Here is a 25,547-nt window from a genome sequence, read left to right as displayed (position 1 = left end):
GGTCCAGGTGCTATTCCTCGGGACTGGTCGTGCGTCATGCTCACCCGTGAATCGAGTCGGGGGTCTGTAGCGCAGAGCCGCGGGGGTATAGCCTGGGCTGTACTGGACCTCCTGGTCCTGTGGAGTAATGTGCTGCTGTCGGGCTTGACTCTCCTCTTCTCCCTCTTCTTCTTCTGCCAGGTCACCTAAATCTTGTAGTCGTCTATTTAGCCTCTCCGCGGTGTCCGCCGTTCCTTCCTTGTAGCTGGGTCTCACTTGGACCGGTCAGGGAATGAGTTCGGAGGGGGGTGTAGATTCTCTCTGGTGGTCGAGTTCAAGGTCGCCTGCTCGGTTAGTGGAGGGTGCCCTTGACGTGTGTCTTGACGAGGCTCTGGAACCCCTTGTGGAGGGAGGGGGTGTTGCCCTGGTGATCAGCTGCTCCATTAGCTGCGCTTGTAGTCTGTCGCGCTCGGCTTCGCGCTTGGTGAGATCTGCTTCTCTTTGGGCACCGGCAGCGGCGCGCTGGGCGTCGGCCCGGTCTCTTGCCATATTCTCTTCCGTCTGAAGGCGTCTCAGCTCCAGACGTATGTGCTCTTCTTCGCTCCGTTGCTGTGTTTGGAGTCGATCGCGTTCACCCTGAAGTCGATCGCGTTCACCCTGAAGTCGATCGCGTTCGGTAGAGGCTGTCAGGCTGGCGAAGAACGCCTGTGACAGCATCCTCTCCGCTTCGCTGGGGGAAGACGCTTGTAGAGGTGAGCCGCTCCTGGCTGTACTCGTTGGGGAGTCCTGGAGCTCTATCTCCTCGGCGCTCTCCTCATCTTGTTCCGTGCAGAGTTCCACCTCTGGAGGGTTGTCTTCCTCCCGGAGCTCTGGGGGGACTACTTCTTCGGTATTGGCGGGGGGTAAAGTCGTGTCAGTTCCCTCCTGGTCCCCACCGTGAGCTTGGTCAGTTACATTAGAACCCACTAGGGCCTCTGTGGTCGGGGTATCCTGGTTGATAGGGTCGGACATAATTTTACTTTCTACTTTTACTGCGTTTACTGTTTGTAGAAGGCTAGGTAGTTTACTGACGGCGTAATCCTCTAAGTACTGAGGTGGCTGTCGTCTACGTTGCGGACGTTCTACTTTAGGAGGACCGTTTCGTGGAGTGTTCATCATAGGCCATTTCAATATTAATACCACTATATTAATATTACACTAATTACCCTCCGGCTCGAAGGACCAATTGTCAGGGGTACAATTCCCTGACTGTATTGATAAGTATGGTATCATTAAACCACTACCGCTTTATGTACTTTAATTACTGGCCATACAGTACACGATATCTAAGTATGATGAACACTTTCCCACATATGAAATCAGGTCCACACAAAGGTAATAGTCAAATATTTAATATATAGCAAAAGGTACATATAATAGTTACTTATTACATTTATGATTTGAATTGAATGCTCTTGTAAGGCAAATGAGTACTCGTATGCAAATCAACACTGAATGTCCAATCTCTGGTTACACAGGAAGCAAGTATACAACCTGGCTCTTAGGGGATTATAGCGATGGTCACTTAATGATTATAACTGGATAATATACTGAAGGGGTCCCGCCGGTTGTAAGCCAGTAGGGGGGGTAGGAGAGCCGTCGGCTGTATCCCGTCTGGTCAACGATTTCTAGGGAGAGTCCAGGTACAGAACACAGTGCCCGTAGAACCTTGATCCGCAGATGAATACACTTGGGCTCTCTTGTAGACGATAGCTGTAGCTGTCGCTGTCGGTCCACAACGAAGAAGAAGCGAGGCGACCTCAGTCTGGTCTGAGCGCCGTCTCACCTTGGCTCCTCTCGGGGTAAATCCAACACTCACCGGTGTTGGCGATTATCCGCTCCACAAATCAAAGCACCAAAGCAAATAGATATTCCATGCCGTATAGGGCTCAGCAGTCGTCGGGGTAGGTAATCCAATGTGCAGGTCCACTCGTCCTCGCCCAGAACTCCTCGGATGAAAGCACCACGCGTGGTCTGCCCAACCTGGTTAAGACTCTAGATAACGCGAGGAAACGATGGGGGTGCTGCTCACTTTAGAACTCTAACCGAACGATGCACCATACATAATAGACTATTATTACTTAATAGAAATACGGTGCCAAACTCTGGCAATTCAGCTATTAATTCGCACGAGGTCTCACTGCTATTCTAAGGCCAAACAGGCCGTACTACACCGCACGCGGTATCGTGGGGTGAGGCTTCACGTCTTGTTACTTAGTTGGGTAGAAGGGTAAAGGACTAAGAGAAATTCTACATTTCTTGCGCCATATTTATATGCACAGTGGACAAGTAGTGCCGCTCTGCTTTCGGTAGCCGTATTCCAGCGCGGAGCTGAGGCTAGTAAGGGCATGTCTCGTCGGTACCTTTGAACTTGAACGCCAGGGGCTTGTCCCTGGCGCCTGGTCCTTTTGTCCAATAAGAGAATGAACTATTATGGGCTGTAGTAGAATAAAGGGATATTCAGTGTATATGTACAAGGAATATACAAGGGATATCAAACGATATACAAATACTATTAAATATATATCCATAAATAAATATATATATTCGGTTTAATCTGATCCTTCACAACAGTATCATTAAACCACTACCGCTTTATGTACTTTAATTACTGGCCATACAGTACATGATATCTAAATATAATGAACACTTCCCACAATGAACCGGTTCTAAACAAAGTTGTCTTTAAGTATTTATTGCAGCAAAAGGTACATAATACTTCTCTATACTTTGAGTGCACTTGTAAGGCAAAGGAATGTGCGTAGGCAAATCAACAATGAATGTCCATTCTCTGGTTACGCAGGAGGTAATTATACAACCTGAATCTTAGGGAATTATATCTATGGTACACTAGTAATATATATAGCGGGAGATACTGGAAGGGTCCCCCTGGTTGTAAGCCAGCAGGGGTAGAAGATCTGTCGGTAGTAGAGAGTCTGGTCAACGATGACTAAGGAGACTCCAGGTACAGGAGCCGGTGCAATAGCCTCTTGATCCACAGACGAATACAGCTGTTCTCCGTAGACTGTAGCTCCACAGTGAAGAAAGCTAGCCGGCCTCAGGCTCTCTGAGGCGCCGACTCGACTTGGCTCCTCGCGGGGTAAATCCAACACGTGCAGGTGTCTGCGATTCTCCGCTCCATAAATCACAGGACCAAAGCAAATATATTCCAGCCGCAAAGGGCTATGTAGTCGTCGGATAGATTAATCCAGTGTACATGTCCACACGGTTCTCGTCTAGGTCTCCTCGGGTGAAAGCGCCATGAAGGCAGCCCAGCCTGGATAAGAACTCTAGCTAATACGAGGAAGCGTTGGGGATGCTGGTCACTGTAGAACTTTAGCCGCACGATACACTATACTGGTAGACTATTATTGACTTAATAGAAATATGTCACACTCGACGGTATAGCGCCAAACTCTGACAATTCAGTTATTAATTCGCACGCGGTCTCAATGCTCTATTCTGGGGCCAAACAGGCCATACTTCACCGCACGTTGTATCGTGGGTGAGGCTTCAACTTATTGGGTAACTCTTAGACTAAGTGCTTCTGTATTCACCTGCGCCGTATCCATATGCACGGCGAACAAACCAGTGCCAATCTCATTTCCGTCGCGTATCCCTGGGCAAAGCTGGGCATGTCCAGACATGTCTTGACGGTGGCTTTGAACCTGACTCCGGAGGCTGGTCCCTGGCGCCGGTGGACCGCTGTCCAATAGGAGAATGAAATATTATGGTCTGGGCTAAAGGGATATTCCGTGTATATGTACAAGGAATATACAAGGGATATCAAACGATATACAAATACTATGCAATATATATCAATAAATAAATATATATATTCGGTTTAATCTGATCCTTTGTAACAGCCGCCCCCTAATTAGTCCCACCTAATTAGCTAAGCAGAGACAGATTAACCGCACTGTCCACTACTCAATGTCTGTTGTGAGGGGTCGGTCAGTTCACAAAGTCAGGGGTCATGGTCGTCATTAAGCGAGTCGGGGAGCCTTGGCGACTCTATCAACCTCGCCACGGGTCGGTTGTATGTCCGCCCTTGGCCGAGCACTTCTGCCACTCTGACCTTTCCGTCGGCACCAGTGGTCACTTTGCTTACGCGGCCGGCCGGCCACGCAGCTCGGGGTAGTGACTGGTCTATGGTCATGACGACTGGACGGGATGAAGGGGGGCTTAGGAGGAAGCGGGCCTGAGACTGCTTTGATCTGTGCTTGGCTGTGCCTCCTCCTCCTCCGTCTGTTTCTCTTGTTTGCTCTGTACCCCGTCTGAGGAGGGGCCAGTCCCGGCCGCCCCGTCAAGGAGTCGCTTGGGGTGCTGGGTTCGAGGTCAGCTACGTCTGAAGCGCAGCTGAGGGGGGTGGAGTTCCGAACTCCCTCTGGTGCCCACGGTTCTCTCACGGGCCTCTCGCTTAATGTCAATAGCCTCTGCTGTACGAGGGAGTGGCCGGTGTCGCTCGCCTTTGTGTGTAGGCAGCTTGTAGACATGGGTTGACTGTCAAGTCCGTAGAGGGGGCCCTGGAGCGTCCATCCCAGTCGGGTCTGAACCGCGACTGGGCATCCTTTGGGTCCGATGTGGGCCGCCTCAATTGGGAGAATGAGGTCCGCCTGGTCGGAGCCGATGAGCAGGGTCGGTGTGGCGCCGTCGATAAGCGGTATAGGTAGTTGACGTAGGTGCACATACTTAGCCATCAGCTGTGGGATGGGGTAGGTGTACTGGGACAGGCCTATGTTGTGGCTGGTGAAGACGTTGGTTATACTATACTGCTTCTCGGGCTGGTCCACCGCTGCTATCTTGAAGGAGACCTTTTCACCTTTTATGGTCTTCTGGTCCCTTCTGATGGTGCGTATGGTCATGGTATCTTTGACACCCCGCAGGCCCAACTGGGCTGCTGCAGAAGCGAGGAGGAGAGTCTTTTCAGACCCATCGTCCAGGACGGCGTAAGTGTCCAGGACCTTGTCCTCGCAGCTCAGGAGCACTCTGACCACTTTGAGGAGCACTCGGGGGGTCCCGCTATGCTGGTCAATGTGGAGCACTCCTGTTGGTCGGTTGCCTTGGATCTTCTGGTGGGCTCCGCACCGTGCTGCGCGGTAAGCGGCGCCCGCCTGGGCCGCCCCTTTGCGGTAAGCGGCGCCCGCCTGGGCCGCCTCACGCCACTGGTCAACTTGGATGGGGTTCAGTGTCTTATATTCGGGAGCGGTCTGGTGGCTCTTCGGTACTGGTGCCACCGCCTCGGCATGGTACATTACCGTGACGGGCCCACTCTGTTGTCCTGGCTGACGCCTGTTGATGTCATGCAGGACCTCCAAGTGGGTGCCACCGCACCTGCTGCACTTCTTCTTCAAGCGGCACTCAGCTGCTAGGTGGCTGCGCGCGCAGCGGAAGCAGCGGCGGTGGTCCTTGATCCACTTTTGTCCATCAGCTGCGCCTGCAGCCGGTCGCGCTCTGTCTCGCGCTGGGCATGGGCGGCGTCGCGCGCTGCTTCGCGCTGGGCATTGGCGGCGTCGCGCTGCGCATTGGCTGCGGCGTGCTGCGCATCGGCGCGGCTTCTCTCAATGTTCTCTTCCGTCTGGAGGCGTCTGGTCTCCAGTCTTATGCGGTCGTCTTCACTCCTTTGTTGCGCCTGGAAGCGCTCTCGCTCGGTTGCAGAATGTTCGCGTTCACGGAGGGCTTGCGCTTGGAGTTGCGCGTGAAGGCGCTCTCGTTCGTCTGCAGCTTGTTCGCGCTCGCTCGTCTGTCGCGCTTGGAGTCGATCGCGTTCACCCTGAAGTCGATCGCGTTCGGTAGAGGCTGCCAGGGTGGCGATGAGTGCCTGTGCCAGCATCTTGTCCGCCTCGCTGGGGGAAGACGCCGGTCGAGGCGATCGGCTCCCGGCAGTACTCGTTGGAGATCCGTTCTCCTGTCGCGTACCGAGGAGATCCATCTCCTGGGTGCGCGTGTCTTCTTGTGGTGGGTCGGGTTCCATCCCTGGAGGGCTTTCTTTATCCTGGAGCTCTCCGGGGACTACTTCTTCGGTCTTGGCGGGGGGTAAAGTCGTGTCAGGTCCCTCCTGGTCCCTACCGTGAGCTTGGTCAGTTACGTTAGAACCCACTAGGGCCTCTATTGGCGGGGTAGCCTGGGCGATAGGGTCGGACATAATTTTACTATCTACTTTTTCCGCGTTTACCGTCTGTAGAAGGCTAGGTAGTATATTGGCAACGTAATCCTCTAAGTACTGAGGTGTCTGCCGTCTACGCTGCGGACGATCTACTTTAGGAGAACCGTTTTGTGGAGTGTTCATCATAGGCCATGTCAATATTAATACCACTATATTAATATTACGCTAGTTACCCTCCGGCTCGAAGGACCAATTGTAACTGAGGGGTACAATTCCCTGACTGTATTGATAAGTATGGTATCATTAAACCACTACCGCTTTATGTACTTTAATTACTGGCCATACAGTACATGATATCTAAATATAATGAACACTTCCCACAATGAACCGGTTCTAAACAAAGTTGTCTTTAAGTATTTATTGCAGCAAAAGGTACATAATACTTCTCTATACTTTGAGTGCACTTGTAAGGCAAAGGAATGTGCGTAGGCAAATCAACAATGAATGTCCATTCTCTGGTTACGCAGGAGGTAATTATACAACCTGAATCTTAGGGAATTATATCTATGGTACACTAGTAATATATATAGCGGGAGATACTGGAAGGGTCCCCCTGGTTGTAAGCCAGCAGGGGTAGAAGATCTGTCGGTAGTAGAGAGTCTGGTCAACGATGACTAAGGAGACTCCAGGTACAGGAGCCGGTGCAATAGCCTCTTGATCCACAGACGAATACAGCTGTTCTCCGTAGACTGTAGCTCCACAGTGAAGAAAGCTAGCCGGCCTCAGGCTCTCTGAGGCGCCGACTCGACTTGGCTCCTCGCGGGGTAAATCCAACACGTGCAGGTGTCGGCGATTCTCCGCTCCATAAATCACAGGACCAAAGCAAATATATTCCAGCCGCAAAGGGCTATGTAGTCGTCGGGTAGATTAATCCAGTGTACATGTCCACACGGTTCTCGTCTAGGTCTCCTCGGGTGAAAGCGCCATGAAGGCAGCCCAGCCTGGATAAGAACTCTAGCTAATACGAGGAAGCGTTGGGGATGCTGGTCACTGTAGAACTTTAGCCGCACGATACACTATACTGGTAGACTATTATTGACTTAATAGAAATATGTCGCACTCGACGGTATAGCGCCAAACTCTGACAATTCAGTTATTAATTCGCACGCGGTCTCAATGCTCTATTCTGGGGCCAAACAGGCCATACTTCACCGCACGTTGTATCGTGGGTGAGGCTTCAACTTATTGGGTAACTCTTAGACTAAGTGCTTCTGTATTCACCTGCGCCGTATCCATATGCACGGCGAACAAACCAGTGCCAATCTCATTTCCGTCGTCCCAGTGGACCAATTGCATGCTTTTGCAGAGGACAAGAAGCCTTCAGTCGACTCCTTCAGACATTAAGCACCCCCCACAGCCCAAATTGAATGATTAAATATATATATATATTTTTATAGGCTATTATACCTTTTTTTTTTTTTTTTTTTAATTAGTCGACCAATAGTCGACTAACGGCAAATTTTGGCCTATCATAGTCGACCATCCAAATCCTTAGTCGGGATTAAGATGGTCAATGGTATTTGATTCTGTCAGTGACTGAAAAGGTACAGGCTGAAGCATAATGCTTATATGTCTGTCCTATATTCTTATCAAATTAAGCCTCCAAAACAAAACATTATTCTTATTTGTAACCCTCAGAAATAGCTATGCAAAACATCTCCTTTTAATACCTTTCTTAGCTTTTTGACCAGTAAACTTACAAACATCTCAAATCGCTCTCTCCTGTATTGAAAAAAGCCTTTGCACACAGTCCAGGAGTAACGTTGCTTTAGCTCTGTGCATGATTCAACTACACACTGCCAACATTACTGATACAAGGTGAAATGAGGACACATCACTGCTTCTCTTTCCCTTTCCAGCGACACCCTGCTTTAGTCTGACGCTGTTGACCACTAGGAGCTGCCCAGTACAACCAGTCTGACACTGTTGACCACTAGGAGCTGCCCAGTACAACCAGTCTGACACTGTTGCCCACTAGGAGCTGCCCAGTACAACCACAGTCTGATACTGTTGACCACTAGGAGCAGCCCAGTACAACCACAGTCTGACACTGTTGACCACTAGGAGCTGCCCAGTACAACCACAGTCTGACACTGTTGACCACTAGGAGCTGCCCAGTACAACCACAGTCTGACACTGTTGACCACTAGGAGCTGCCCAGTACAACCACAGTCTGACACTGTTGACCACTAGGAGCTGCCCAGTACAACCACAGTCTGACACTGTTGACCACTAGGAGCTGCCCAGTACAACCACAGTCTGACACTGTTGACCACTAGGAGCTGCCCAGTACAACCACAGTCTGACACTGTTGACCACTAGGAGCTGCCCAGTACAACCACAGTCTGATACTGTTGACCACTGAGCAGATCCACTGGAACAGTTAAGTGGCGGTTCAGTGCCTTGCTCAAGGACACTTCGTTATTCACTTCCCCCGCCTAGCTTAGCACAAATGAATGGAAGCGGATACGAATCAGCTAGCCTAGCTGTTGGCCAAAAATATCACTCCTGGAGTTATAAGCTATAGGCTATAGTGGTCCGCATCTATTCATCGGTGCTAAGCTAGGCTAGCTTGCAGCCAGATAGCTTCATATACTGAACGCACAGAGAGGACATTGGTATCTATCTTCTTGTCTGACTCTGGAGAAGACGGGAAGCACATTTCCCGTAACGTTGCCGCGTTCCTTTATGGTTACCACAGGGCTCCACCGCTGTGCACATAGCGATGTCATAGTGAGATTGGGCGCCTCAGAGTTCCAACACCAGATTAAATGTACCGTGTTTGACACCAAAGGGCCGATGGAAGGGACTGATGTAACACAGGCTGCCAACCACAGCTAGATTTACCAGCATCTGTCTGTTTATCATTACCGAACACCATGAGGGAGGATATTAGCAAACGTCTCTGCTGCTGTTGTTGAATTTTTCTGCTTGTTTTCCGTTTTTTTATGCATCTGCTGACTGACCACCGGCTCAGGGGGTAGAGTTGAGGTTCATAGTCATGACAATGACGAAATTGTTATTGTTTGTGTGGTTATTTCAGTGGATGTATTGTTGACAAACACAATGAGTCGCATGGACTCGACTCAAAGAAGAAACGTTTCATTAAAACTTCATTTAATTTGCATTTTAATGAAATGTAATTCCGTTTTGTTGCAAAGGGGACATATTGAACGAGAGAGGATTGCGTGTTACGTAAATTAAGTGTGGCCAACATTATGGGAAATGCGCGTACCGCTTTCTACTATGCGTTCAGCTATCCATCTATCTGGATCTTTGTGCTACGCTAGCCTAGCTTAGCACAAATTAATGGAAGCGGAATACGGATCAGCTAGCCTAGCTGTTGACCAAAAACACTTCTCCAGAGTTTTAAGCTAGGCTAGTGGTCCGCATCCACTTCCATTCATTTGTGCTAAGCTAGGCTAGCTTGCAGCCGGATAGCTTTGTACTGAACGCATAGAGAGGAAATTGGTATCTATCTTCTTGTCTGACTCTGGAGAAAGATGGTGAGTGTTATTTCATTACATTTCATTTCATTACATATACACACAGTCCTCATATCCCTCCTAGTTACACACACACAGTCCTCATATCCCTCCTGTGAGGATTCGCCTGTTCCCTGAGCATTTTCCCTGCCTCCTACTCTTCACCAGCCCCCACCCTTGTGAGAACTTTTGCCTGCCTCCTACTCTTCACCAGCCCCCACCCTTGGACTTTCTGTTCCTCTACCCTCACGCACCTGTTGGGAGTTTGCAATCACCTCGGGAGAGTACATAGGTTGCAGACTCCCCTCCAGTCCTTGTCGGGTCGTTCTGTGTACTGGACTCTGTATCTGTATCTGTGTTCAGTGTTCATGGAGTTCTGGACGTTACCATTCTGTACGTCACCATCACCTGCCGCGTCTCCGGCGTGAGACGACGGCCCAGCCATCACGAGGATCTCCGTGCCAGGCCTCCGCCGTCGGGCCCCTGTCCCCGTGCCAGGCCTCCGCCGTCGGGCCCCTGTCCCCGTGCCAGGCCTCCGCCGTCGGAACCCTGTCCTCATCCCTGTAAGCAGCTCTGGCCCTCGCCCTGTCCAAGTCCTTAACCCTGTTCTCTGTCCCTGTCTCCAGCCCGCCTCTCCGGGCCTCTGTCCCTGTCCCCCTCTCCAGTGCCCCTGGCCCTGGTCCTTGACATTTAGCCCTGGCCCTGTCCCTTAGCCTTAGTCCCTTAGCCTGTTCGCCTCTTAAAGGCACAGTGCCGCATTTTCCATATTTCCTTGACTCTAGTGTTTTTGTGTTTTCCCTTAAAGGGACTGTGCCGCTTTTTGTTCTATAATAAATATTTGCCCTGTTTTGGCTTACTCTCATACCTGTCTTGTGTTGTGCGATTGGGGTCGGTTACAAACCATAACACCTCCTAGTTACACATAGTCCTCATATCCCTCCTAGTTACACATAGTCCTGATATCCCTTCTAGTTACACACACAGTCCTCATATCCCTCCTAGTTACACACAGTCCTCATATCCCTCCTAGTTACACACACACACAGTCCTCATATCCCTCCTAGTTACACATAGTCCTCATATCCCTCCTAGTTACACATACACACAGTCCTCATATCCCTCCTAGTTACACACACACAGTCCTCATATCCCTCCTAGTTACACATAGTCCTCATATCCCTCCTAGTTACACATACACACACAGTCCTCATATCCCTCCTAGTTACACACACACAGTCCTCATATCCCTCCTAGTTACACACACACAGTCCTCATATCCCTCCTAGTTACACACACACAGTCCTCATATCCCTCCTAGTAACATACACAGTCCTCATATCCCTCCTAGTTACACACACAGTCCTCATATCCCTCCTAGTAACACACACACAGTCCTCATATCCCTCCTAGTTACACATACACACAGTCCTCATATCCCTCCTAGTTACACACACAGTCCTTATATCCCTCCTAGTTACACACACACAGTCCTCATATCCCTCCTAGTTACACATACACAGTCCTCATATCCCTCCTAGTTACACACAGTCCTCATATCCCTCCTAGTTACACACACAGTCCTCATATCCCTCCTAGTTACACACACAATCCTCATATCCCTCCTAGTTACACACACAGTCCTCATATCCCTCCTAGTTACACACAGTCCTCATATCCCTCCTAGTTACACACACAATCCTCATATCCCTCCTAGTTACACACACAGTCCTCATATCCCTCCTAGTTACACACACAGTCCTCATATCCCTCCTAGTTACACACACAGTCCTCATATCCCTCCTAGTTACACACAGTCCTTATATCCCTCCTAGTTACACACACAGTCCTTATATTCCTCCTAGTTACACACACAGTCCTCATATCCCTCCTAGTTACACACAGTCCTCATATCCCACCTAGTTACACACACACAGTCCTCATATCCCTCCTAGTTACACACAGTCCTCATATCCCACCTAGTTACACACAATCCTCATATCCCTCCTAGTTACACACACAGTCCTCATATCCCTCCTAGTTACACACAGTCCTCATATCCCTCCTAGTTACACACAGTCCTCATATCCCACCTAGTTACACACACACAGTCCTCATATCCCTCCTAGTTACACACAGTCCTCATATCCCTCCTAGTTACACACACAGTCCTCTACACATATGCATTTCATCAGAGGACAGAGCGCAGGGTCGCCGGCAGTGCAGCACCCCCCGCTGGAGCAGTTTTGGGTTCAGTGCCTTGCTCAAGGGCACTTAGGCAGGATGGTGGGCACCGTAGATGTAATACCAACCACCCTTCAGTCACCAGTTTACGGCTGGAATACACCCTCTCGTCAGTGGTGGAGATCAAACCGGGGATGGAACCAGCGACCTTACTGGCTTCTTTACCGCTAGGCCATCCTGGCTCGGTCCAAGCTGTCATTTATATGTCATTTATATATTACCATGCAGTATACATTTAGGCTGCATGCATTTACTGTAGATTACTGAAAGAGTTGTACTATGTAAAATACGGCTTTCCATTCTAACGTTCAAACTACTGATCCGTTGTTATTATCCAGGGTTTACAAACATTACAAATGTAAACACAACTTTTACAGCATAAACATGGACCAAAAACTCGCATCCATCGTCATCCAGCATCATTATAGCACGTCTGTCCTTCCATTAAGAACTTGTTTAAGCACTTGGAGAATCTCACGGCTTGATTTCCCCACGGCGAGGCAACCTATTTGTTGACATCTGGGTTACAGATTGCACCTTTAAAAAATAAAAATAAAAGGCTTGCACTTTAGAGGCCCTCTCCTGAGTCTGGGGCTCATTGGGACCGGGTCGGGCCTGGCTAGGGGGTGTCTGGGGGAGGGGCCAGGCAGTGGGGGGTCTGGGGGAGGGGCCAGGCAGTGTTTGGTCTATCTATGTGTGTGTCTATGTGTGTTTGTGTGTGTGTATATCTATGTGTGTGTGTGTATCTATGTGTGTGTGTATCTGTGTGTTTATGTGTGTTTATGTGTGTATATATGTGTGTGTATCTGTGTGTGTATATATGTGTGTGTGTGTGTGTGTGTGTGTGTATATGTGTGTGTCTGTATATATGTGTGTGTGTATCTATGTGTGTGTATCTATGTGTGTGTGTGTATCTATGTGTGTGTGTATCTATCTGTGTGTGTATCTATGTGTGTGTATATATTAAAAAGAAATCCGCCGGCCACAGAGCCTTTGTCTACCGCGCTCCCTACCTGTGGAACAAATTACCTGCCGTCATCAGGGGCGCCTGCTCTGTCGAAGCTTTTAAATCCCTGCTTAAGACTCATCTTTTCTCTCTCTCCTTCAACCTACCTTGATCTCACCTGGTCGGGGACTGACCTTTAGATTAATCTGTGTAGTTTAGTTATGGTACAGGGTACTACATGGTACCACTGGGTAGTTTACTATAGGGTAGTTTAGTTAGGGTACAGGGTACTACATGGTACCACAGAGTACTACTTGGTACTGCATGGCATTACAGGGTACTACATGGCTTACATAGCTCTACATGGCACCACAGGGTACTACATGGCACTACAGGGTACTACAGGATACTACGGGGTACTACATGGCACTTTGGGGTACTATAGGGTACTACATGGCACTACGGGGTACTACATGGCACTACAGGGTACTACATGTCTGCTCCTTTGCAGCACCACAAACATGGGAACTCTCTAACTCTTCCCCCCCCCCCCCCCCCCCTCCCTCCCTCTTCTCTCTGAGTACCCGTCTCCTGGCGCTGACCAAGGTGATGGATGCCTCGGGGTCTTGGCCAAGCTTGTAGTGACTGCTCTACATGCACCTCCGAGGCATTGGATCAGTTATTCACCGCCGTCTGTCCGTGGTCCTGTCAACTGATTAACAGACTGTTAACAGATTAACAGTCAACGCGGTTTCATTGCTGGGTTAAGTACTTCTATTCTATTCACATAATACGCTTACTTCATATATCTACTCCATTCACATATATGCCTACCACTTGTATCTATTGCTATGTCCGCCTACTACAATCTCATGAGCTGTCTAACGCCTGTCCCGTCTCCCTGTCTTCCTATGACTTGCTGTCCTGGAGTGTTGACCGGAGTGTTGGACGTCCCGTGACGAAGGCCGGGAGATTGCGACCCCCTCTGCGTGCCCCCCTGTCTTCGGAGGTCTCGTAGTGGTGACCGGAGTGCCGGATGTCCCGCGATGATGTCGGGGAGTTCGCGACCCTCTCTGCGCCACCCCCCTTCCCCCTGTCTCCGGCTGTCCCTGAGCAACGACCGGAGTGTTGAATGTCCCGTGACTAAGACGGGGAGGACGTGACCCTCTTGCGCCGCCCCTGTGCCTCAAATAGATCCGCTATCAACTCTATCTTTAATTTTTCAAAATGTACAGTTGCTATTGCATGCACTCATCTGTGTTTCACCACACACATGAGTGCATGCCTACCAACTGTCCGTCTGCAACACTACTATCACCGACATCTAAGAAGGGAGATCCCCCCTTGAACGGCCCTTCTAAGGTTTCTCTCCTCCACATTGCCTGTGGAGCTTTTTTTTCCCTATTGTTAGGTTTTAGTGAGTTTTTCCTTACCTTCGCGTGGGGTATGTCTGGGAGTGTTGCATTCATTCATTTATTTGCATTCATCTAGTGTTCTTGTTCTGTTCTTGACTTATTGTTATGTTGTCTTCTTGACTTGTTTAAAGAAGACCTGTACGGCCCATGGGGACATTAACGTGTGTTGTCGGGCCCTATAAATAAATTTGATTTGATTTGATTTGATATATGTGTGTGCTTGTCTGTATCTATGTGTGTGTATCTATGTGTGTGTATCTATGTGTGTCTGTGTATCGTGTATCTATGCGTGTGTGTGTATATTTGCGTGTGTGTGTATCTATGTGTGTGTGTACTGTATGTGTGTGTGTATCTATGTGTGTGTGTATCTGTGTGTGTGTGTATCTATGTGTGAGTAGTAGTCACTCTTTAATGGGGTTTCTCCTCCTTACAAAATATATTACAGTACATACAATACAACACATAGTATTTCTGTGTCTATTTGTTGTTTATACATGCTATAGAGATTTACCAGAGAACCACAGTAGAATCTGATAGACATATATAGTGAATCACTATAGTATTCCTGTGATTTGACTATACAAATATGGTAATTACAATGATTAGTATTTCTATGGTTTATCTGTGAATATTGTCATCTGGGCAGAACCCTTAGATCATGTGACCTTTGACACATGTCATCGAGACTAATTAACCTACATTTATAGTATGTTGTCCTGATGAATTGTTTCTGATTTGCAATATGAAAATAATAAAAAAAAAAATACACCTATGCTCCAGAGTCACGGAGGGTGGATAGGGGGTGGTGGAGGAGGGGGGGGGGGGGGGGGGGTGGTTGGGGGGCTTAAACGCTCTCCCTAAACCTCCAAACCATGTTGTCTGCCAGGGCTCTGAAACAGGCCCGCTGGCAGGCAGCGCTGCAGGGGAGTCTACTTTATGTCTGTGCTGACGTCAATGGCATAATTCAAATACTTGCAGAGTGCTTCCAGCGCTCTGAGACCTGCTCTCGCTCTTGGTGGCAGGGCTGCAGCTAAAACGTGGTGCGGATGCATCCCGTGGCCTCTCACCACAGACCAGAGCGGAGTCACGCCTATAGCTGCACAGCAACGTTTCCCATACATAGATGTATCTGCAAAGATATTCTCCAGGCCGATGAAGTAACACGTTCATGTAAACAGTGCTGCTTGATTATGATTATATATTATATGTATTGTACAGGGGACCCTGGTGTAAACAAGACGAAAGTCTTTCTCTGGGTACCCATTCTGCAATCTGTTAATTAAAGTTTTCAATCAATCAATCAATCAATCATATCCGCCCCAGCCTGCCACTACTATACCATACCATACCATACCATACGATGCCATGCTATACCATGTCAGACAGTGTTCTATTGTATCTGCTGTACTGTAGTTTGTTTCTGCTCAGTGTTCTACTATATCTGCTGTACATGGGGCGACAGTGGCTCAGGAGGTACAGCGGTCGTCTGGTAGTCAGAAAGTGTCGCTGATGTCCTCATATCCCTCCTAGTTACACACACACAGTCCTCATATCCCTCCTACTTACACATACACACAGTCCTCATATCCCTCCTAGTAACACACACACACAGTCCTCATATCCCTCCTACTTACACATACACACAGTCCTCATATCCCTCCTACTTACACATACACACAGTCCTCATATCCCTCCTAGTAACACACACACAGTCCTCATATCCCTCCTAGTAACACACACACAGTCCTCATATCCCTCCTAGTTACACACACACAGTCCTCATAACCCTCCTAGTTACACATACACACAGTCCTCATATCCCTCCTACTTACACACAGTCCTCATAACCCTCCTAGTTACACACACACACAGTCCTCATATCCCTCCTAGTTACACATACACACACAGTCCTCATATCCCTCCTAGTTACACACACAGTCCTCATATCCCTCCTAGTTACACACACACACAGTCCTCATATCCCTCCTAGTTACACATACAGTCCTCATATCCCTCCTAGTTACACACACACACAGTCCTCATATCCCTCCTAGTTACACACACAGTCCTCATATCCCTCCTAGTTACACACACAGTCCTCATATCCCTCCTAGTTACACACACACACACAGTCCTCATATCCCTCCTAGTTACACACACACACACACACAGTCCTCATATCCCTCCTAGTTACACACACACACACACAGTCCTCATATCCCTCCTAGTTACACACACACACACACACACACACACACACGCACGCACGCACGCACGCACGCACACACACACACACACACACACACACACACGCGCGCGCGCACGCGCGCGCACACACACACACACGCACGCACGCAATTTATGGCAATACCGTTCAGGTTTGTTCAACCCGTGAGACATAATCATGAAAAATAACGTTGAATATTTCTTTCACGTGAGACGGCTCCAAGTTTGACAGGGGCTGGCGTGAGCTGGGTAGTGTAGTTTATGACATTTTAAAGCGCCTCGGAAGCCCTGGGTCTCCTCTCTCATAAAACTACACTCACTTTTGGCTGTGCCTTTTCCTTGAGTCAATAATATCCACCGGTTTGCGACTCAATGTGCTGAGATTTCTATAAACTCATATATCATAACACTTAAAATCATTGGTAAACAAACGTAGTGCTGAAAATATACATTTTGACTGCTGTTTTCATAGGGTTAGGGTCTTTACTCTTGGCTACATTTGGAAGAAAAAAAAACACAACATTAATTAATACGTAAAACACACATTTTCCGTGGGAATTTTATAAACTTTGGACCTGTATGACTATACGACTTCAGGCTATGGAACCTCCTACCTCTGAGCTGGAACCCAAAAACAGGCATCTGGCAACAAGTCAACACAAATGTAAGGAGCAAATATTTTATTTCAGTGTGTTCAAACCTCTGTTTCTCTATTACATTAGCACTCAATGTGATTTTTTGAGTACAATTTACGTCTGCATTTTGACACAAATTGTGCAAGAATTAAAAGGCAGACTGAAATTGCAGCAGAGTACAGTATGTTCACAGGAGCTACAGCCAGAAAGTATGCAGAAGTGAACTGTCAGATGCAAACAGGCTGTGTGACTTTGCTATGTTGTGTGACATAACCGAGCATCTCACCCAATTGAATCAGAAGCTGCAGGGACGCAAACAAGTCCCACCCAAAACTTGACCAATATGAGACAACCCTTATTTTGTTATTTTTCAGTACAGTTACAGTTGTGTGTTCATGCAGACACGTGTCTGTAACTACCAGAGGTCTTAGAGTGTCTGTAGCTACCAGAGGTCTTAGTGTCTGTAGCTACCAGAGGTCTTAGTGTCTGTAACTACCAGAGGTCTTAGTGTCTGTAGCTACCAGAGGTCTTAGTGTCTGTAACTACCAGAGGTATTAGTGTCTGTAGCTACCAGAGGTCTTAGTGTCTGTAGCTACCAGAGGTCTTAGTGTCTGTAGCTACCAGAGGTCTTAGTGTCTGTAGCTACCACAGGTCTTAGTGTCTGTAGCTACCAGAGGTCTTAGAGTCTGTAGCTACCAGAGGTCTTAGAGTCTGTAGCTACCAGAGGTCTTAGAGTCTGTAGCTACCAGAGGTCTTAGAGTCTGTAGCTACCAGAGGTCTTAGAGTCTGTAACTACCAGAGGTCTTAGTGTCTGTAACTACCAGAGGTCTTAGAGTCTGTAACTACCAGAGGTCTCACATTCCTGTTGTACATCTCGAACCGTCTTTAACCCCGACAGGCCTCTGACACATGAAACTCTCAGGGCAGAGAGACGGCTGAATATGAACTGGATAAGGCATTGAGTGGTCTGACAGCACACACACTCTGCATGCATAAACACACACACACGCACGCACACACATGCGCACGCTCAGCATGCATAAACACACGGACGCTCAGCATGCATAAACACACGCACGCTCAGCATGCATAAACACGCGCACGCACATACACAAACAGACAAGTGAGGGTCCTTTACTTTATGTGATAGTTATGCTTAAAAGTGGGGTAGGCAATATTTCTTTGGAACCATTTTGGTAATATTTGGTCAAATCTTCTTTACATCACAGTTACAGTAAATTTGCTTGGTTGGCAGTTTGATGTTTCTTGAAGCAGTTTAGTGTCCCTTCCCCCCTCTCTCTCTCTCTCTCTCTCTCTCTCTCTCTCTCTCTCTCTCTCTCTCTCTCTCTCTCTTTCCCCCTCTCTCCGCCTCTCTCCCCCTCTCTCTCTATCTGTCCCTCCCTCCCTCTCCCTCTCCCTCTCCCTCTCTCTCAAACACACACACACACTCACTGACTGTCATACAGTTTGTATTTCCTGTAATCATACCACAATTCTGAGAAATTCTGAACATTGCATAGTTACATAGTGACATAGTTACAAACAGGCACACACACTCATACCCACACCCACCCATAAACACACACACACACACACTTATGAACACACAGGGATGCATGCACCGCAGGCTGGCACCAGTGAGACAGGAGGACTATCTGTGGCAGAGAACAGATGAGGTGACAGAGAGAGAGAGAGAAGGACCGATAGAGAGAAAACACACAGTCCTGGGCCCTCATTTATCATTTATTATTCTTAGAAAATGTTCTATTTCCACACGTAAGCACATAATTTAGAATGTGTGCACGCACAAAAAAAACTGGATTTATCACACGTGCGTACACAGGTCCTACGCACACCTGTCATGATAAATATCACCTTGCTCCTACGCTGAGGCTCGTGCACACTTTCACGTATTTGCATACCAAAACCGCCCCGATTAACCATATACGGTAATGGAACACCCCCATGAAATGTGGAAAAATGGACTAAGCCGAGGGAAGCGTGTTATGGAGAAATATGTGACAGGCTGACAGACGTGTACACGTACGGTGATGTTGGATATGATATCTATTAACCATTGCTGCCTGGGCAGCGCAAACACTAATAAAGACTGTGCTGGAATATGACTGCCTTTTTCCGTTTTGTTCGATTAATACCCAGGGATTAAAGTTCTCCTCAATTTTATTCCAAATCGCGACGGATTTTCCGTAAATTTTCTACCTGCTGCATATGATTTCTAGAGGCATACAATCTATTTTGATGTCAGTATTGGGTAGCCTATATAAACAATAATACGAGAGCATATACAAGAACAATGAATCTCACTGCCATGTATGATGTAGCCTATACGCCATGTGTAGCCTGCCTATGTGATCAATACAAACATGAACTTGAATTCCATCATGTTTGTGTGCAGGAGCTCACAAGGCTGTTGTCACAATGGGTGGTACAGTAATAACAGTCTACAATATCACGATGGACCATGCCATGTAGCCTATGTTCTATTATGACATGATCTGTGACGACAAATGTTCTAGAATGTTTGATTATGACATCATACTCTGACAGCATGCTATGTGATCAATAAAAACGCGAACTTGAATCCCATCATCATATTTACATAGTCTGTCCACTATGTTTATTACTTTGTTATTCCCCCCCCCCCCCATCTATGTAAAGCGACCTTGCATGGGTCTCTTGAAAGGAGCTATATAAAATGAAGCTATTATTATTATTGTTGTTGTTATTATTATTATCATGTCTGTGTGCGGAGCTCAGTGAAGTTTCAACGGAGCGAGGTAATCTATTCTAACCAACAAATTGAAGTAGAAAGCATTCCATTGTGGCCAATATTATTTGGAAACATGACACAAAATATGTTTGATATATTTGAAACAATATTTAATGGCGTTTGGAGGTGGGTGTTCTGCGTCTGCCCCCCGTGCCAAACAAGCAAGCCAACCTCATGTTCCCGCATGAGCCCGTTATAATTACACTACTGTCGCTATTTTACAATGAACTATAATGAATTACGGTTCATACAGAACACGCGCCAGTGTCGGGAGTAATGCACGAAAGCTTATTTCCGCGTTGAAACTAATGCATGAACTGAGGAGCTCATATGCCGTCCGTCTGCAGTAACGATCTTCTACCACGGGGCGTCAGCTAAGCATGCTCCGAGCTGTGCGTAAATATAAGCACAAAGTCAAGTTCACGTTCAAATTGATAAATCCCACACTTTGCTTAGAAATGGTCGTACGCACGGGTTAAGCACATATCTGTGCGTATGTACGCAACTTTGATAAATGAGGGCCCTGGAGTCCTGGGGCAGAGCAGCAGACACCAGCAGCTACTGTATAATAAACACACAGTCCTGGTGCAGAGCAGCAGACACCAGCAGCTACTGTATAATAAACACACAGTCCTGGTGCAGAGCAGCAGACACCAGCAGCTACTGTATAATAAACACACAGTCCTGGTGCAGAGCAGCCAGACACCAGCAGCTACTGTATAATAAACACAGTCCTGGTGCAGAGCAGCCAGACACCAGCAGCTACTGTATAATAAACACAGTCCTGGTGCAGAGCAGCCAGACACCAGCAGCTACTGTATAATAAACACAGTCCTGGTGCAGAGCAGCCAGACACCAGCAGCTACTGTATAATAAACACAGTCCTGGTGCAGAGCAGCCAGACACCAGCAGCTACAGTATAATAAACACAGTCCTGGTGCAGAGCAGCCAGACACCAGCAGCTACAGTATAATAAACACAGTCCTGGTGCAGATAACCCCCTCTGGTGGAGATCTAGGTTGACTAGAGCCAGTACAGTGAGGATAAACACTGTGAGTAGATAGATAGATAGATAGATAGATAGACAGACAGACAGACAGACAGACAGACAGACAGATGTGACTACTTATGCTGTTAAAATATATAGTTTAGTAGGCACCACATGTAGATAGGGATATTATTTTCTGGTTGTTGGTTAGCGTCCGGTGCACCGCGTACTCCTGGGGCGGTCAATGAAATGATTGTATATGATCTTTGACTGGTAGCAGGTGTGGTTGAAGAAAGTTAGGTCTACAGGGCATTAGTTTAAGGGTAGGTAGGTTAGGGCGGCCAGGAAACACAGGTAGTGTGGTAGGGCTTGATTTAGTGTTTCTTAGGGTAGACATGTGGTAGGCCGGGGTTTTCTGCAGTTTAGACGTAGAAGCATATGTGGTCACATCAGGTTAGAAGGCGCACCTGTTTGGAATATTTTGTGGATTTATTTTGTTTGTTTAAGGTTTGGTGAGCATACCTGGTAGCACCTAACACCCTGCGTGTATGACACGTCTATTTAGGGTGGGTGTGTTTTTATTTTATTTTTTTTTGTTTGTTTGTGCAACCTGGAAAGGTGCGCTCCGTAGAGCTCACATTTCCACTGCGTCCCTTTATGGTTGTTATTATTGGCATTAGCATTCTTCATGGTCTTCAGTGGTTCTTCGTGGTTCTTCAGTGGTTCTTTGGTGGTTCTTCGTGGTTTGTTAGTGGTTCTTAGTGACTGTAGGGTAAAGTGAGTAGCTTGTGGTGACTGGTACAGTAACGATGGCTACCATTAAGGATTTTGTTGAGAACCCCTCTGACGAGATGTTGGGAAGGTTTTCCAAAGAGCAGCTTCTGAAGCTTGCTGTGCACTACAATGTGGAGCTTACTGCCAGTGAGAAGCGGTTAAAAACGACTGCCTTGGGGACTTTGAGGGCTATACTCATTGAGGAGCAGGTGATTGTGGCAACGGTGGATGAGCTTCTTTTGTCTGAGGTGTCTCCACAACTCTCTGGCGTGGCGGAAGGTGTTGCCATCGATTGGGGGCCTAGGGAGTTGGCATTTAGGGAAAAGCAGCTACAACAGGAGCGTGAGTTTAAGGAAAAACAGCTACAACAAGAGGAGAGGAGAGATGAGAGAGAGCGGGAGCTTAAGGAAAAACAGCTACAACAAGAGGAGAGGAGAGAGGAGAGAGAGCACGATCGTGCAATGAAGGAGCTTGCATTTAAGCATGCTGCCTTGCAGGCGGGTTCTCTGCATCCAGAGTCACGTTCCGGGTTTGATGTAGGCAGGAATATTAGGATGGTGCCACCATTCTTTGAGAAAGACGTGGAAAGATATTTTCCCCTTTTTGAACGGGTGGCAACCACATTGAAGTGGCCTGATACCGCCTGGACACTGCTGCTGCAATGTGTTTTGGTTGGTAGGGCACAAGAAGCCTACACTGCTCTGTCCCTTGAACAAAGCGCTGATTATGAGCTGGTTAAAGCTTCCATATTGAGGGCTTATGAGTTGGTCCCCGAGGCCTATCGTCAGCGTTTTAGAGGTTATCGTAGGCAGGAGGGGCAGTCTTATGTTGAATTTGGAAAAGAGAAGGAGAACCTGTTTGACCGGTGGTGCACCTCGCAAAAAGCAGAGTCAAGGGAGCAGCTCAGACAGTTGGTTCTCCTAGAGGAATTTAAGAGGTGTGTTCCTGATAACGTTTCCACACATCTAAATGAGCATAAGGTATCGAAGATAGCCGACGCTGCTGTCTTGGCTGATGAGTTTGTGTTAACACACAAATCTGTCTTTGTAGAGGAGGGCCGTGTGGAGTCCAGGGGTAGTAGGCGTCCTTCTCAGGGGAGCCGGTTCCCGGCACCCGTGTCTGCTGGTCGGTTTACTTCGACTCCTAGGCAAGGTGGCTCTGCTAGTGCATTCCCAGAGGGGGTTATCTGTTTTTACTGTAAGGAGCCTGGTCATATCGTTGCTGGATGCCCTGTGCTTAAGCAGAAAAATGTAAAAACGGTGGCTGTGGTAGAAATCATAGACAGGACACCTATGCTGACATTAGAGGGTGGGGTGCGAAGTATCAAAGGTGCAGACAGGGAGCTAGAGGGCTCCTCAGCATTTAGGATGGATGGATTTGTTTCACTGGTTGGTGAATTAGGATCAAGGCAGGCTATTACAATATGGAGAGATACAGGAGCTTTCCAGTCTCTCATTCTGGATGGGATTTTGCCATTTTCGGAAGATTCTTCATTGCATTCCGGTGCCATTGTTCAGGGCTTTGGAGGAGGCTTTGTGAATACTCCTTTGCATGAGGTCTCGCTAAACTCTCCCTTAGTATCAGGCAATGTTGTCGTAGGAGTGTGTTCTCACATTCCCATAAAGGGGGTGTCCTTCATTCTAGGGAACGATTTGGCCGGTGGCAAAGTGCTGTCTACTCCAGTTGTAATTCCCGTCCCTGTAGTTTCTGAGGTTCCTGATGAGCTCGCACAGAAGCATCCAGGAGTGTTTCCTGTGTGTGCGGTAACACGCGCAATGTCAAAGGTCAAATGTGACACCCATGAGGTTGTTAACTTAGATGGTGATATGACACTTAGTGACACGTTCTTTGTTGAGTTGAAAAGTGGCCCTGATGAGGGGTTTGGTAAGGTGATTCCGTCTCATGAGCAGTTGGTACTAGAGCAAAACAAGGATGTCTCCTTGTCGTCCCTCTTTGAAGAGGCGGTTTTAGAGGATGAAATGGTAGATACGTCTCAAGGATACTTTGTTAGCAATGACGTGCTCATGAGAAAGTGGACACCACCTAACCTGTCCAGTCTGGATGACTGGGGCAGTGTGTTTCAGATTGTTGTTCCAGCCGTGTATCGTCCTGATATACTGCATCTAGCACATGATCATGATCTTGCTGGTCACATGGGGGTCAGGAAGACTTATGACCGTGTGCTGAGACATTTTTGTTGGCCTGGTTTGAAGTCAGATGTGGCACAATATTGTCGCTCGTGCCATGTGTGTCAGGTGGTTGGTAAACCAAACCAGAAGATCCCTCAGGCTCCTCTGCAGCCTATCCCTGCCGTTGGGGAACCTTTTGAGCGGATCCTCATTGACTGTGTTGGTCCCCTCCCTCGAACTAAGACAGGGAACCAGTACCTTTTGACTATTATGTGTGCAGCGACCCGTTTTCCTGAAGCCATTCCTTTACGCAAGATCACAGCCCCAGCTATATCCAAAGCTCTGGTTAGGTTTTTTTCGACTTTTGGTCTACCAAAGGTCATTCAATCAGATCAAGGGTCTAACTTCATGTCCCGTCTCTTTGCTCAGGTCCTCCAGCAGTTGTCTATCCAGCATTGCCCTTCCTCTGCCTATCATCCAGAGTCCCAGGGGGCGCTGGAGAGATTTCACCAGACTATCAAAACAATGCTGCGAGCATATTGTACGGAGTTCGACAAAGACTGGGATGATGGAATTCCTTTGCTTCTGTTTGCTGCTAGGGAGGTAACCCAGGAGTCTCTTGGATTCAGCCCGGCTGAGTTGGTGTTCGGCCACACAGTGAGGGGTCCTTTGAAACTGCTGAAGGAAAAGTGGTTGGCTGACCAGACTCCTTCCTCTACTAATTTGTTGGACTATGTGTGTGACTTCAGGCTTAAGCTTAGTAGAGCATGTGAACTAGCGAAAGAGAACCTAAAGGTAGCCCAAGGAAAAATGAAGGTGTGGTATGATAGGCGGGCCCGACATAGGGTGTTCTCACCGGGAGACAAGGTGTTGGTTCTCTCGCCTATTCTTGGGTCTGCATTACAGGCTAAATACAGTGGGCCATACTCCATTGAGCGCAAAGTTGGTGAGGTCGACTACTTGATTAAAACTCCCGACCGCAGGCGCAAGAGTAGATTATGTCACGTCAATATGTTGAAGGCGTACAATGATAGGGCTCAGATTGACCAGTCAGGGGTCAAGCCTGTGGCTGTTCTAACAGTTTCTGCATCTCCTATTGTAGCCGACTGTTCTGTGTCGAAGGAGATTTCTCAGGGCCGGTTGCCAAACACCCAGATACTAGGTGACTTGGACTCACACCTGTCGTACTTACCACTTCCTGAGCGTACGGATGTGGTGCGCCTACTTAGACAGCATACACGTTTGTTTTCTGATGTCCCTAGTCGTACTAATGTACTCGAGCATGACATTGATGTTGGTAGTGCAGGGCCAATTAAGCAACATGCCTATAGGGTGAATCCGGAAAAACGAAGGATCTTGAGTAAGGAAGTAGACTATATGGTGAGACATGGCATTGCGGAGCCCAGTTCTAGTGCGTGGAGCTCCCCCTGCCTGCTTGTTGATAAGCCAGACTGCACTCATCGGTTCTGTACTGATTTCCGTAAAGTTAATGCAGTAACCAAGCCGGACTCGTACCCTCTGCCTCGGATGGACGACTGTATCGATCGGGTGGGTTCAGCAGCCTTTGTAAGTAAATTGGATTTGCTAAAGGGATACTGGCAGGCAGGGCCGCCTCAGGGGGTGTGCGAGCAGTGCGGTCGCACAGGGCCTCGCGGGAAGGGGGGCCTCGCAAAAAAAAAAAAAAAAAAATATATATATATATTTTTATTAATTTTTATTATTTTTTTATTTTA

At 47.8% G+C, this 25,547-nt stretch overlaps 1 protein-coding gene across 1 annotated transcript in view; it reads left to right on the top strand.

Moving 5' to 3' along the window:
• The window catches only part of pde4ba (phosphodiesterase 4B, cAMP-specific a), a 186,483-nt gene that overhangs the window by 138,254 nt on the left and 22,682 nt on the right, over window positions 1–25,547 (top strand).

Source organism: Notolepis coatsorum, assembly GCF_963971535.1.
Source record: "Notolepis coatsorum genome assembly, chromosome: 3".
Taxonomy (NCBI): domain Eukaryota; kingdom Metazoa; phylum Chordata; class Actinopteri; order Aulopiformes; family Paralepididae; genus Notolepis; species Notolepis coatsorum.
This window is presented reverse-complemented; position numbering and strand designations above follow the sequence as displayed.